Genomic DNA, 14964 nt, shown 5'->3' with positions numbered 1-14964 from the left:
TGGATGGGGGCGTGGCTAGATAAGAAAAGTAGTGAAGGGAGGTGAGCTGGGTGGTGGCTCACTGAATCACAGAAAAGTGATTGTGGCTGGTGGCAGTTGAGGCTCTGTGGGCGCATGTGCTGAGATCCCCAGGCAAAGTGTGGTGGAAAGTTCAAGGGTCAACAGCCTTGGGATGAGAGTCTATAGAGCAGAGCCAGGCCTAGGGATATATGTTGTCCTAACCCTGTGGGGTCACGCCCCTGTGCACCTGGTCCTGGTGGCTGTGGCTCTGGCACTGCTTTGGGGAGACAGCGGTGGGGCTGGGAGACATCACCCGAGATTGCCAGCTAGTGTTCTCTTTTCCTCTTGCCCCTCCCACCTCCCGCCCTTACTTTTTTCTTTCCAGCTCCTCTCAATGGCCTGAGGATGAGAACCAGACAAGATACAACTTAAGGGGTGGCGGAAAGTCATGTGACAGGCGTCACATATGTGCACCTGATAGCAGGACTGAGCCTGGGTCCCTTCCTCAGGCCCCTCCACCGCCCCCGCAGGCTCAGTCCCACCTGGTCCAAGTCCTCTTCAGTTGAACTCACCGGTCCGCGCCGCCCAGAAACAGTCGGGCAGTAGAAGCAGAGCTAGGGTGACAGAAAAGAGCAGCCAGGTGAGGGTATCCAGAGCCATGTGTGGATTACACTGGAGCGCGAGGGGGTGCGGGTGTGTGCCGGCCGCTTTTTAAAAGATCCGCAGGCGCGGGGCAGAGAGCGGAGCTGGGCGTGGAGACTATACATAGGGCTAAGACCGGTTTCAAGGCAGGAGGCAGGAGGCAGGACGAGGCGGGAAGCTGGATGCTAGGCGGGTGGCCGGTAGCACAGACTTTCTGTGGGCGCAGCTGGAAGAGGGGTGCCGCATGGTCCCCAGGAGCTGGGGGCAGGGGGTGGAGCTGGGGGCAGGGGGTGGAGCTGGGGAGGGGGCGGGGCTGGGGCAGGGGGCGGAGCTTGGGCCGGGAGTGGGGCTCAGGGATCTGAGCGGGGAGCAGGGGGGAGCTGGATTCTGGGCGGAGTGGGGAGCGGGGTGGAGTGGGGAGCGGGGAGCAGGGAATTTGTGCATGCTGGTAAGGGCGGGCAGGGGGTGCTGGGAATTTCTGGGTGCGGGGGAGGCGCGGGGGTGTGGGCTGGGCTGGGCACGGTGGTGGGGGTGCATCCTGGAGACTTTCTAGGCCTCCGCTTCAGTACTTTACTTGCAAATTTTAGACTTTTCATTGAAGGGACTAGGGCCGCTTTCCCTTGATTTCTCCATCATCGTTTCTAGTCTCTGCCCTTTTCTTTTGCATAAAAATGGTTTTATCAAAGTAGAATCACACCATTCGTGCCCTCATACATCTTCATGTTCTTCATCATCACCCTAAGTACATGTATGAAGACACGAATGGTGTGACTCCACTTTGCATACAACCAGAGATATGAAAAGTGCTCTATATGTGTAGTATGAATTGTAATGCATTCTGCTGTCACATCTAACAAAATAAAAATAAACTAAAAAAATTTTAAAATGGTTTTATCAAAAACATGTTTTGCAAGTCTTTTCTTCCCAATCCAGTTGTGCTGTTTTTTCTTTTTCTTACACGTGTGTTTATAAAAGCACAGCAGTTTTTTGTCTAGTGGTAAAGTCCTGTCAGGCAGCTGTTGCTGTACTTGGTGGGGAGGTGGGTGAGGAGCAGGCGCCCACTCAGATCCTGGAACCTGGCCCAGGGAAGCTAGGGCAGAGAAGTGGGCCCAGCTTAGTCATGTCCATCACACTCTGCTTTTCTTTGCTACCAAAGCCAGCGACACCTTTAAGCTTCTGAGCTGGGACCATGTTCTTGTTCTAATTTGACAATAAACTAGGTTGATTGTCGGACACTGCAGAATCAGGGGAGTTGATAACTAATACTAGTGGCTTTTCAAATACATTTATTTTTCGACATCAGACAGGAAAACTTGGATGAGTTTGGGAACACTTCTCATTAGGGAAAGGAGAGCTGTGTCTAGTATTAATGCTTATTTTCAAAGCAAATATGGAGCCCCATATACGTTCAGCTGTTCTTAGTTTATATCTTAAAATATTGCATCTTAAAGATCCTCCCAGACTAGCTCATTTTATAAGTACTTTTCTTTTTCCCTCTGCATGGCAATCTATCCACTGTCCATCAGATTTATATGCAGCCAGCTCTTTGATGAAGATGAAGATGGTCTCCCATTAGTTACTTTAGCAAAAAGAGAACATTGCAATAACCATACGTGTATAAACCTGTATACAACTTCCTAGAATAAAATGCTGTGCAAATTGATCCAACTTAAAAGTGCATCATTTCATTGAGGGCAACTTTTTTGTAAAAACTTGTAATTGTTAAGACCCAGCTTTGACAAGGGAAGTGAAATTGTTACTATGGTAGGAATGCAAAGTGGTCCAATTTTTCTCAACAAGAATGTGACAGTATTCATAGTGAGCCTAAAAGTAACAAAATTTCCAGTGGAGAATAGATTCCCATGTGTTGAAATTGAGTTAAGACTCCCTGGGAGGATAACAAATAATCCCATAAAATTTTTTATCTTGAGTGTGTGGCTAATGCCAGAGGATGCAGGTTTGCATGGGAGAGAACTTTATGTAGGCTATAGGCTATATTTTACTCTATTAAAAAAATTTTGGGGGGCTGGGGATGTGGCTCAAGTGGTAGGCTCTCATCTGGCATGTGTGAGGCACTGGGTTCTAGCCTCAGCATCACATAAAAATAAAATAAAGATATTGTGTCTACCTAGAGCTAAAAAATATGTATTTAAAAAAATTTTTTAGTTGTATATGGATTCAATGACTTTATTTGTTTTTATGTGGTCCTAGGATTGAACCCAGTGCCTCACACTTGCAAGGCAAGTGCTCTACCACTGAGCTACAACTCCAGCCCCTATAGGCTATATTTTAATTGAAAAAAAAAAAAAAAATATATATATATATATATATATATATATATATATATATATATATATATTAGGGGCTAACAGGGATTGAACCCAGGGCACTTAAACTAGTGAGCCACATCCCCAGCTCTTTTTATATTTTATTTAGAGACAGGGTCTCACTAAGTTGCTTACTTAGGGCCTCACTAAATTGGTGAGGCTGGCTTTGAACTTGCAATCTTCCTGCCTCAGCCTCCTGAGCTGCTACAGGCATGAGCCATACCCAGCTCTCTTTTATTTTTAATTGGCTGAAACTTCAATTTTTATTATTTTAAAAAATGGACAGATAATCTTGTGTATATTTGTCATGTACATTATAAAGCTTGAAGTATGTATACTTACTCCATCCTTCCTAGTTAACTTTGTCCTGTGAGGTTTTCCAAGAGGCATCCTATTCAGAAAGTCCCATCAGACTATCTGGATTGGTCTCTCTGCAGAACCTGTTGGATCACTAGTTACCATTATATGACCAGGATTGCCACAACTGCCCAGTCCAGGTCAGAATTTTACAGTGTTCCCTGGGCCAGAGCATAGGGCAACCACCAAGATCTGCACATCTTTTGCTGTGAGCTCTCTTCTATCTTTGTTTATAGTTGCTACAGTTGATCCAATTTTGAAAGGTTTCTCAATGTCTTTAGTGGGGAGAGACAGGGGCCTGCCTCTTGTGAAGGGCTCCAGAATGGTGGTGAAGCTGAATGTCCACCTGCACCTCACATTTTCCACTGTAGAAACCCTTGTGTGTAGGGGGATGGGCTGTGTGTGGTTTCATTCCAGCTGGGGAAGGGAGAACATGGGAAAAAAAATGGTCTCTCTTACCACTTGAACCCTGCTTTTCTGGATTTAAATGTTTGTCTCTGGTCACTCTTGTCTGTGGATATTTGTGGGGTGAATTTGTATGGGAGGGGCAGGATGAAGCTGAAGCACTCCTACCTGGCTATCTTCCTGATGTCACTCACACTAATTATCTTTGGGTTGTTAATGTACATGTAAGTTAATTTTGTTATTTATGTATTCTTACTTTTCAAATGGTGTGTGATCAGTATGAATCAATTTTACAGTTAGAAATTACAATAATTGGTTATAAACCTCCCTTCAATGTCTGGTCCTTTCCATGTTTTTCTGATCACCATCCCTTGCTTCAGACTGGGTGCCACTCTTGTATTGCCATTCATGTTTGGCAGCTTCAAGCACTGAATGATTTTCTGCCTAACTTTAATAGAGACAAGAATTCTGGAGTTCAGCCAAGTGGAGTGAATCTTGGCCTTAGAGGAAGAGAATAGACCTGGTAACAGGAAAATGGGAGTGCTGGGTGGGGGCAGAGAGCCAGGATAAAGACAGTCCTCAGTGTTCTCAGTGAGTTCTAATTTCCCCTTCAAGTAAGTTCCATTCCTGGACTATGATGAATGTGCACACAGTAAGACTGAACAGTATTCATGTTTCAGACGAACTTGAATAGTGGACTAATCTTATGGAAAATATTAGGTAATACCACTTTCATAGTTTTACTTTTTTAAAATTATTTTATTTTTATGTGATGCTAAGTTTGAAAACCGGTGCCTTGCACATGCTAGGCAAGTGCTCTGCCACCAAATTACAGCCCCAGTCTGTGGTTTTACATTTTTTAAAATAAGTTTTTATAGTTGTAGATGGACACAATACCTTTATCTTATTTAGTATTATGTGGTGCTAAGTGTCAAACCCACTGCCTTCCACATATAAGGAAGTACTGTTAGTTGCGGAGCAGGCTGAACAAATGTTAGCTGCGGGGCAGGTTGAACACTGGACCCTCACCTGTCTGGTTCCCACCCTTCATTAGCCCTTCCTTTTGGGATGATTATTTGGCACCTTTTCCCTTTACTTCCTCTTGTTGTTTTTTAATTTGAAACCCACACCTACCCCATGCCCAATCTGCTTGAAGGCAGAAGATGACACCTTTAGCAACTACAGTGTGACCCAATCACTGTACACCAACAAGGCAGCTAGCACAGTAAAGGGCTATTAAAAACCTTCTCCTGCTGGGCCTTCTCTCTCTCTCCTCTTTTTCTCTGAGTCAATCAGACACCTCTGCAATCAAGATCCCTTGATTGCTCCGAGTGTAGTGATTACTTTCCTTTCACCATGAATAGGTATAAACCTGTCTAAGAGAAAGACAGTTTACTGTAACACAATCTTACCTTTGAATGGTTTTGCTGGATTATTATACAATTCGGAAGTTGAAGTAGGCCTGTCAGGGCTTAAGTATATGAAGGATCCTGTATGGACGGGCACTTAGGAAGATCAGGGTTCTCAACCATCAGGAACTAAGCAGAAGGTGCCAAAGGCGTTGCTGCTGGTGTGCAAGGATAGCAAGACACCAGAGGAAAGGGTCAAAAGATTTCAGTCTTTAAACCCAGAGCTGGCACTCCTAGCACTGTTCCTCGTCCTGGACCCTGTCAGCTGCAGGTCATCTCACAGTGGGTCATGGACACCAGCCCTAAACCTGGGGGAAAATCACAGAAAACTGCCTGGGCTCTAGAACAATAGCCAAAGAGAGCCTGGCCTCTGTCCTGCCTTTCTGCCCCTTTTGTTCTGGTGTGTGTGGGGGGTGTGGAGGTGGCTGGCTACAAAGGATGTGATAGTAGGTCCCAGCTCTGTCAGTTTATGACCTGGGGACAGGAAGTCTCCACTGTTAAGAACTGACAGGACACCCCATTTGGCCAGGAGATATTCATCACTGGGACAAGTGGTTCTTGCTACAACACTATCCCATAAACTAAAAGCCTGGGGAGTCTGGCAGGACAAATAACTGCACCCAGAAAAGAAAAAGACAGAAACTAAGGACAACCTGTGTTTCATAGGCAGCCTCTGCAAAGGGATCTTCAAGAACTCCTAAAGAGAAAAATGGAAAGGGCTTCTTGCATTGCATATCAGTCTGCCTAATATAAGAAAAGGCCCAAAATAACCTCTGGGTACAAGTGACAGTGGGGAACTCACTTAAAGTTGATGGCATTGTGATAGTGTTCATGGAGACAGGTCAGGCTCAAAAATGTCATTGAAAGCAACATAGGAGAAAAAAGATTAAATCATAATTTTTGTATATGTTGGATTGCCCAACCCTCTCCTGGGATGAAATTTGTTGTGTAAATTAAATGCACAGATAACATTCATAAGGATTGTTTCAGAATATGAATTTTAAAGAGGTTCCCAAACTAGTAAAGATAAAAGAAAATTACAGGTATAGAAATATATTTTAGTATGGAAAATTAGAAGGTAAGAGAAATGTTTCTGAATGAGAAAATATTTTGTCCAGTAAAGTAATATTCTTATGCTAACATCCAGGATTAAAGATGACAAAACTAAGGATTTAAAGTTGTGAATGTCTAAGTAAGTTGAAGAAAGTTGGGGGAAGGTAAATCTCAAAAATTTTGTGTGTTTGTTTAATTTGGCTATAATTTATCTATCAAGATAAATTTATTCTATTTGTTGGGCTTGTGGAAACAAAGTCTTAAAGTAATTAGGGTTTGTATCTGTTTGAAAGTCTGAAATAATTACTTTGTAACTGGTTAATCAAACAACTGTTACTTAAACCTACCAATATAGATGTCACCCTAAGTATATGTGACTAGGTATAATGTATTCATTATACCTAGTCACATATACTGAGAACTATGGCTATCTAAGCCTTGTCTAAGTATTATGTAAAAATTTATAAAATGAGGGGCTGGGGTTGTAGCTTAGCAGTAGAGCAGAGACCCTGGGTTCTTTCCTGAGCACCACATAAAAACAAACAAACAAACAAACAAATAAATAAACAAACAAAATAAAGGTATTGTGTCTAACTACAACTGAAAAATAAATATTTTTTAAAAAGTTTATAAAATGAAAGTATATGCAAGTTTACTGGCAAGATAACCACTAAGTGCTCTCTTTTATACATTGTATCTGACATTGAAGGACCATGCTCTCAATTGAAGACCTGTCTTATATATGTTTGCTTTGAGTAAGTCAATTTCTTATCATTAACCCTGTTTCCTAAATGTATAAGAAATTTAAGGCTATTGATTTTGTTAATCCATGCAGACCTGTGATTACTGTTACCATACACTCTGGATTCTAAATTGCACTTTAAAGTTAAACTTAGTTGAATGCAAAGCTTTGCCAAGTTGGTGTTCTCCAAACTAAAATTATGTGTAGCAAAATCTCTGATTTGTATAAAAATAACAAATTTGGTTAGTATTTATTCATGTCATTTGAGGTTTTATAGCTGGATCAAGTAACATGTTGAATAAGTTATATATTCAATTTGGTGTTAATCTTCACACTGGAATTGGAATTTAAATGCATTTTTGGAAGCTAATAATGAGAGCCTGATCTGTTTAAAGGTGAAATTGTAAAACAAGGAAGCATTTTGCTGCTTTTTTCACAAAAAGAAAGTTAAAATCTCTCTTAGTCTTTGTTTAATTTATGTTTCAGATGTAATGTTGTATTGTGTTATTTGTCAGGATCCCCACCTTACCTGAAATAAGAGTCTGCATCCCACCTTAGTACATGTTAGAATGGCTGCAAAATAGGCTAGACTTGAGATCATTTAGAGTTGTGATAGGTGGGATTATCTAGGGTTTGATGATAGCTCCAGTCCGGTGGGTGCCAGACTGGTTGGCTGGGCAAGTTGATAGCAAGATGCCCTCGCACCCTCTTACAACCTTCTGACCAGCTCCATCTGTCCCCGGACACTTCAGGACTAGTAGTTCTGGGAAACTTGGCTCTCTCCAGCATCTCCAACCAATGCTTCCCCCAGGCAAAATGCCCCTAGTCTGTGAAGTTTCACAGGATTGCCTGGACATGAATGACCCATGCAGACCCAGTCACTATCTGACAGATAAGGATGTAAGATACCCCAGGCTCAACCATGTTGCAGTCCCAGGATCTGAACACCATTTCACCTTGCAGAAAGACCATGAGGGATGTGCTCAAAGGAGGGACCCTGCAAAGAAGTGGCAAGATGGTGGCCACCAGCACTCCCAGCAGGAGGACCTTAGGGCAGCCAAACCCTAGGCACCCTGGCACAGGACCTCCAGGTCTTGGCTGGTGTCCTCAGACAGAGTTGGCTGCACTACGAGGTGGTGGTGGCAGCAAACCTGCAAGCATCCTGTCCCCCATCCTCCAGGCACTGGCCAGTGTCTCAAGATGGAGATGGCTGTGTGCAATCAAACCTGCAGGCAACTTGGCAATGGACCTCTGGGTGTGGGTGGAAGCAGCAGGACTACTAATTGATAGTGAGGTCAGGTTGAGGTTGTTGCCGTTACAACAACAAAAAAATCACTATCAAGGGTGAAGTTCACTGGGGTAAAATTTCATACCTTAAGCACAAGAACATTTGTTTTGAGCCAGCAAAATGTTTGAGATTGCAATCTAGACTACCTGTTAAGAGTGATCCTTACATTCTACTTATATGAACCAATTTAGCAGAATCACTGGTTTTTGTTTTGTTTTGTTTACTCTATAATATGAAGGAAGTATAAAATATCATTCATTCTTTACCAAGATTTTTTTGGTCAGAGTTCTGCAGGGAATCAGAACCAAGAGACTTATTGTAGAAATTGGCTTATGGGTTATGGAGCCAAGAAATTTTAGTGTTTGTCTGCAGGCAGGAGAATCAAGAAAGCAAGGGGTATAATTCGGTTTGAACCAAAGACCTGGGACTGAGGGCTGATAGTTTAAGTCCTGATCTGAGTCATGGAGACTGAGAAATAGTAAAGGTTTGTCATATCCCAGAACCAGGAAAGATGGACATCTCAGATCATGCAGGGGAATTTGCCCTTCCTTTGACTTTTGGTTTTGTTGAGCCCCTGAAAGGACTGGATGATGCCTGCTTTTACTAAGAATGGAGACTTTGCTCAGTCTACTGCTTTGAGAGCAAATCTTTGCCAGAATCACTCTCAGAACACTACCCAGAAATAATGTTTTACCAGCTATCAGGGTATTCCTTAGGCAGTGTGTTGACGCATAAAATTAACCACCACATTCATTGCATTAAAAATTTGTCAATTCATTAAAAATTGTTTAAAAAACAGAGATGTTTATTTAAGTACAACAAAACATATAAAGAGAATCCCTGAAGTTAAAAATGAAGTCTGCCATGGTATTTTACAAACAATACTGCTTGCACCATCAAGGTTGTTAGCTTTCCATCACTGTGAGGAAACTACTGAAGACAGTAAACTAAAGGAGGAAAGATTAATTTCTGGCTCACTGTTTCAGAATTTTTAGTCCAAGTTTGGTCGACTGCATTGCTTTAGGGTCTGAGGTAAGGCAGAATATCCTGGCAGTAGGATCTGTGGCAGAAGAGAGTGCTCCCTTTATGGTAGCAATGATAAATAATTAATTCTTTTTGAAAGTTGAGACAGGGAGGGAGAGAGAGAGAAAGAAGAGAGGAAAGAGAGGGAGGAAGGGGCCTGGGACACAAAGAGCCCTTCAGAGAGTGACCCAGCTCCTGTCCTCATAAGGTTTTCCTCACTTCTCAACAGCACCATAGTCAATACATGGATCTTTGGGGGACACCCCAGTTCTAAACGATAACAAAGGTCAACTCAAGGTGCGGAGAAATATTTGGTTACACAAACCAAGATGGAAACTGTTGAGATTTCTTGTTCCAATAGCCAGAGGCTAAGTGTACATTTCCACAGGTTAGCGAAGGACATGGCTTATCACGTTAACGAAAAGTGCAGAATTGAACTATCACAAAACACAATAAAAAGCTCAAAGTTGGCTTTTCTGCCCGTGGATGCCGCAGAGAAAGCATTGTTAAAGTCTCTCTTCCTGCTGCCATCATGTCTAAATCAGTGTCCCCTAAAGAGCCCGAACAGCTGTGGAAGCTATTCATTGGAGGGCTGAGTTTTGAAACAACTGATGAAAGTCTGAGAAGCCATTATGAGCAATGGGGAGCACTCATGGACTGTGTGATTGTGAGACACCCAAACACCAAGCGCTCCAGAGGCTTTGGGTTTGTCACTTGTGCCACTGTGGAGGAAGTGGATGCAGCCATGAATGCAAGACCACACAAGGTAGATAAAAGAGTTGTGGAACCAGAGAGAGCTGTCTCAAGGAAGATTCTCAAAGACCGGGGGCCCACTGAGCTGTGAAAAAGATCTTTGTTGGTGGCATTAAAGAAGTCACCGAAGAACATCACCTACGAGATTATTTTGAACAGTATGGGAAAATTTAAGTTATTGAAATCATGACTGACCAAGGCAGTGGAAAAAAAGAGGGCTTTGCTTTTGTAACTTTTGATGACCATGACTCTGTGGATAAGATTGTCATTCAGAAATACCATACTGTGAATGGCCACAACTGTGAAGTGAGGAGAGCCCTGTCAAAGCAAGAGATGGCTAGTGCCTCATCTAGCCAAAGAGGTCGAAGTGGTTCTGGAAACTGGTGGTGATCGTGGAGGTGGTTTTGGTGGAAATGACAATTTTGGTCATGGAGGGAACTTCAGTGGTAATGGTGGCTTTGGTGGCATGTTAGAGTCTGTAAACAAGTCAGGATGGCACCTGGCAAATGTTAGAGTCTGTAAACAAGTCGGATGGCGCCTGGCATTTTGCCAGAGGGAGTGGTTTGTGAAGTAACGCCAGCGAGCCATTAAGTGTGGAGATTCCTTATTGGTTGACTGCTATATCTAGTTTATGTTAATTAGATAAGCTGTGTGGAATGTATAAATACCTCTGTTGTCCTACAATAAACGGCTCCCACTCCTGCTGTATCGATCTACACAAGTTGCTCGTCACCCCCTGGTTAGTTTGCTGCAGCCGGACTGCGGCAGTGGCAGCCATGATGGTGGTGGATATGGTGGCAGTGGGGATGGCTACAATGGATTTGGTAATGATGGAAGCAATTTTGGAGGTGGTGGAAGCTACAATGATTCTGGGAGTTATAACAATCAGTCATCAAAATTTGGACCCATGAAGGGTGGAAACTTTGGAGGCAGAAGCTCTGGACCTTATGGTGGTGGAGGCCAATATTTGCCAAACCATGAAACCATGATGGTAATGGCGGTTCCAGCAGCAGCAGTAGTTATGGCAGTGGCAGAAGGTTTTAATACTGCCAGGAAACAAAGCTTAGCAGGAGAGAAGAGCCAGAGAAGTGACAGGGAAGCTAAAGGTTACAATAGATTTGTGAACTCAGCCAAGCAGTGTTGGCAGGGCCTAGCTGCTACAAAGAAGACATGGTTTAGACAATACTCATATGTATGGGCAAAAAACTCAAGGGCTATACTTGCGACTAATTGTATAACAGGTTATTTTTAGTTTCTGTTCTGTGAAAAGTTCAAAGCATTCCACAAAGGGTATTAATCTACTTTGTTTTTGGCACCCATGCTGTTGATTGCTAAATGTAATAGTCTGATCATGACGCTGAATAAATGTCTTTAAAAAAAAAAAAGCTCAAAGTTGAAGTTACAGGATCTTCATGAGGGTCATCATATCCTGGGGTAGCAGGAATCAATGGGTGGCAAAGAAAAGGTGGGTGTGGCTGCTGCAGTGGACAGGAGAGTGAAAGCAGCTATCAGAATAGTCCACCTCTTGCAAAAGAGGGTATAGGCCCATTGTGTCCCTAAAAGTGAAATACCTGAGTGTCTTCTAAATCCTGACTAGATGTGAATAAGCAAAAGAACCATATATAAATTAGGGGTTTGTTTGAGCCATTAAGGCACAGAAGCCACTTTTCTGGGAACTCCTGGGTGAAATTCCCCAGTTTAAGAAAGCCCAGATCATGCTTGCCCTTGTCTTGGCTCACAGCTTTAGGACCAAACAACCTATTTCCTTCAAGATCCCTGCAACACCAAGAAACAAGCACCGAAACAAGCCTCCTACCACATTGAAAACTATCTACTGACCCCATTGATCTGTACCACGATAAATAAGACAAGCATGGGCCTATTCTTTGTTAGAAGTCAGACCCCTCTGATCAGCTCAATGGGTCACACCTACCTTTGAAAATATATAACCCTTGCCTTTTTGACTTTACTTCTTGATATATTACTTTCATAGCTTTTGGTGACCTTCAACCTTGTGAGACGGGCATGGTAAGGATTACACTATGGTGATCTTCTACTCAAAACCTGAATCCCTTTAAAGCTAACAAGCTACAATTCATTGCTTTATCAATAGCGTTCACGGTAGGAACCCTCTCATTCTCAACAACTAAACTGTCGATAGCCAAAGTTAAATGAGAAAAATTCCAAAGTTAATAAAGAACATTCTAATTATGCTTTTTAATGGATTATTTTTTGTTTGTTAGGGATGATGCTAAGAGTAGGTCTGACAATTATTAGGACAAGAAGCTGGCAATCTGAAATAATTTATTTAAGTGTTCTCATAATTGTCAGATTTCAATGTGGCTTATCCATCAAAGCAGGCCTGCCTTGTAATTAAATCATATAAATGTTTTATTGGTTCTAACATAATTCCTAAACAGGTTAAATCAAATAAAAGCTTTGATAAGTATTTGTACCACTCCATACAACCTTTGGAGCTCCACTTACAGAAAGTTATAAAAATTCTTTTATTTGTCTGATTTGTAAATGTGTGTACATAATGCTTATATTATGTCTACATTACATGATATTAAAATTGACTTATAATAAGCATGATCATAATTTAAAATTAACATAAAAATGGACCCAAATAGCTTTAATTCACTTGATTTAAAAAGTTTCAATTGAAATAGGGTAGAGAGTTATAAATAAAGATATCTTTAAAATTATTAAATCAAAATTTTCCAGCTGGTTAAATAATTAACTTGCGGGGCTGGGGCTGGGGTTCAGTGATAGAATGCTCCCCTAGCACATTCGAGGCGCTGGGTTCAATCCTCAGCACCACATAAAAATAAATAAATAAAATACAGATATTAAAATAATAATAATAATAATAAAGTTGTTAATCCCTATGATATTTAAAATTTATATCTATTTGCTTCTAACAATTTTCCTTAGCAGGAAAAAGATAATTAATACTGTTATCTACATTTGTTTGATGTCTTGGATCTTATAGTTAAGAATAAATGCATTTAAGGTAAAGGGGAGTAATTATATGTCTTTATTAAAAGAGGTACTTATTGATTTGCAAGGTTAGAGTGCTAGAATGTCATCCATTGGGTGCTAAAATATCATCTACTAAATATAAAAACATCAGACCCTATTAACTAAAATATACGTAAACATTAGATGTGTTTGTAATTTGGTTAATATAAAAAAAGATCTAAAATTCCTTTGTTTTCTATGTCCTCATGAGAACCAAGGGGCTGGGAGTTAAACTTCTATCAGGTGTGATTTATATAGAAAGGTTTAAGAAAAATTTCACCCAGTAAAGTGAAAGGCTATAAAGTCTAAGTAAATTAAAACAAAATTTGTACAAAATAATTTTCAAAATGTTTACATATAACTAAATTGGTTACATGAAATTAACACAATCAGCTGAGGTTATTGAAATATTTATATTCTTTAAATCCTGCTAAGTTTCTGACATGAGGCCTATTTACCAATATAGATAAGATCTTTTCACAGACCTTTATTATTTGGGCATTATAACTAAAAGATAAAAGAAATAAGAAATACTGAAAACATTAATCTACTCTCATTCCAATAAAATAATTTTTTTATGTCTGTTGAGTTTTATTATTTTAAAAAAATACTAGTTTTAAAGGATTTAAGGTATATAAAATTTTGTTTAAACAATAACTATTATTTTAAAGTACCACATTACATTCCATATTTCAAATTTTTCTTTAAAAGCTAAACTTGGTTAATATAAAAAATCAATGTAATTATGATAATTATTAATAACATATTAATTGTATCTTCATTTCCCAAATATACACGTCATTAAAGTACAAGATTTAAAAGAACATTTTACTAAGCTGATGTTATTCAAACAAAAGTTTCTACAACAATAGCTCTTAAACTATAAAATAATAACAAGTTAATTAGAAATTAATGGTGTCATTTAATATTTTATAATTAAATAAATACGGTATAAAATTTTACGTTACTCTCTACACTGAGAAGTAAACTATATTTCCAAAAGACAATTAAGACACACTAGCTTATTTATAAGTTAACAATATGAAGTATATAATTTTTTTTTTTTTTTTTTTGTGGTGCTAGGGGTTGAAGCAGGGCCTTGTGCAAGGCAAGCATTTTACCAACAGAGCTATATCCCCAGTCCCTATATAAACGTTTTGAGATTTTCCTTCAAGATGGTTTTAAAAGCTCGCTTAACTTGTCTGTTTCATGTTTCAGATATAATATTAAATTATGTTAACTAATTTATATTGATCCAAATAAGTATATATAAAATTTTTATAAAATAATATTCAAATAAAAAACTAAGATTATTCAAAATTAAACCTTACATAAGTATTGTCAAGAGGCCCATTTTTAAAAAATTAAGGAGGATACATAAGACAACAACAACAAAACTCTTTTAAAATTCTACTATCCATAGATAACTACTATTAACATTTAGTACATAACCTTCTAAATAGTTTTCTATGCATATCCTTATAGATATACATATTTTATGAACAAAGAATCATATTAATATTATTTTTAAAACTTATAATTTTAAATTGCACATAATTAATATTTTACAATATTATTTTTAATGCCAGTTTTTAAAAATCATATAGTTCATTATCCAAATATTGGACATTTAAATTATTTTTGTTACCTTAAAAACAGAATTATTAAGAATGTTCATACACCTGATACCTTTCTACACAAAAATTATTTTAGCGTACTTTCTTTAAAATGTGATTGCTAGATCAATGGCATATAAAATTCTAAAAGAGTTTTGAATTACTTATTAAATCATTACCTGAAAAGATATTACCAATTGACATTCTACCCAGCAATATTTGAAAGTACAAATTCCCCATACTTGGATCAATACTCATCATATTGAAAATTTTTCCTAATTTGGAAGGTAAAAAGCCACTCATTCTTTTACTTCATTTTTAAATT

The 14964-nt window shown here is 39.6% G+C and overlaps 1 pseudogene; it reads left to right on the top strand.

The window, feature by feature from the left end:
* The first annotated feature begins 9778 nt into the window (after positions 1-9778).
* Positions 9779-11104, top strand: LOC139706184 (heterogeneous nuclear ribonucleoprotein A1-like; annotated as a pseudogene).
* The last annotated feature ends 3860 nt before the right edge of the window (positions 11105-14964 follow it).

The sequence above is a fragment of the Marmota flaviventris genome, chromosome 6 (genome assembly GCF_047511675.1).
Source record: "Marmota flaviventris isolate mMarFla1 chromosome 6, mMarFla1.hap1, whole genome shotgun sequence".
Lineage (NCBI taxonomy): Eukaryota > Metazoa > Chordata > Mammalia > Rodentia > Sciuridae > Marmota > Marmota flaviventris.
The sequence above is the reverse complement of the archived record's forward strand: the minus strand, read 5'-3'. Positions and strand labels throughout refer to the sequence as shown.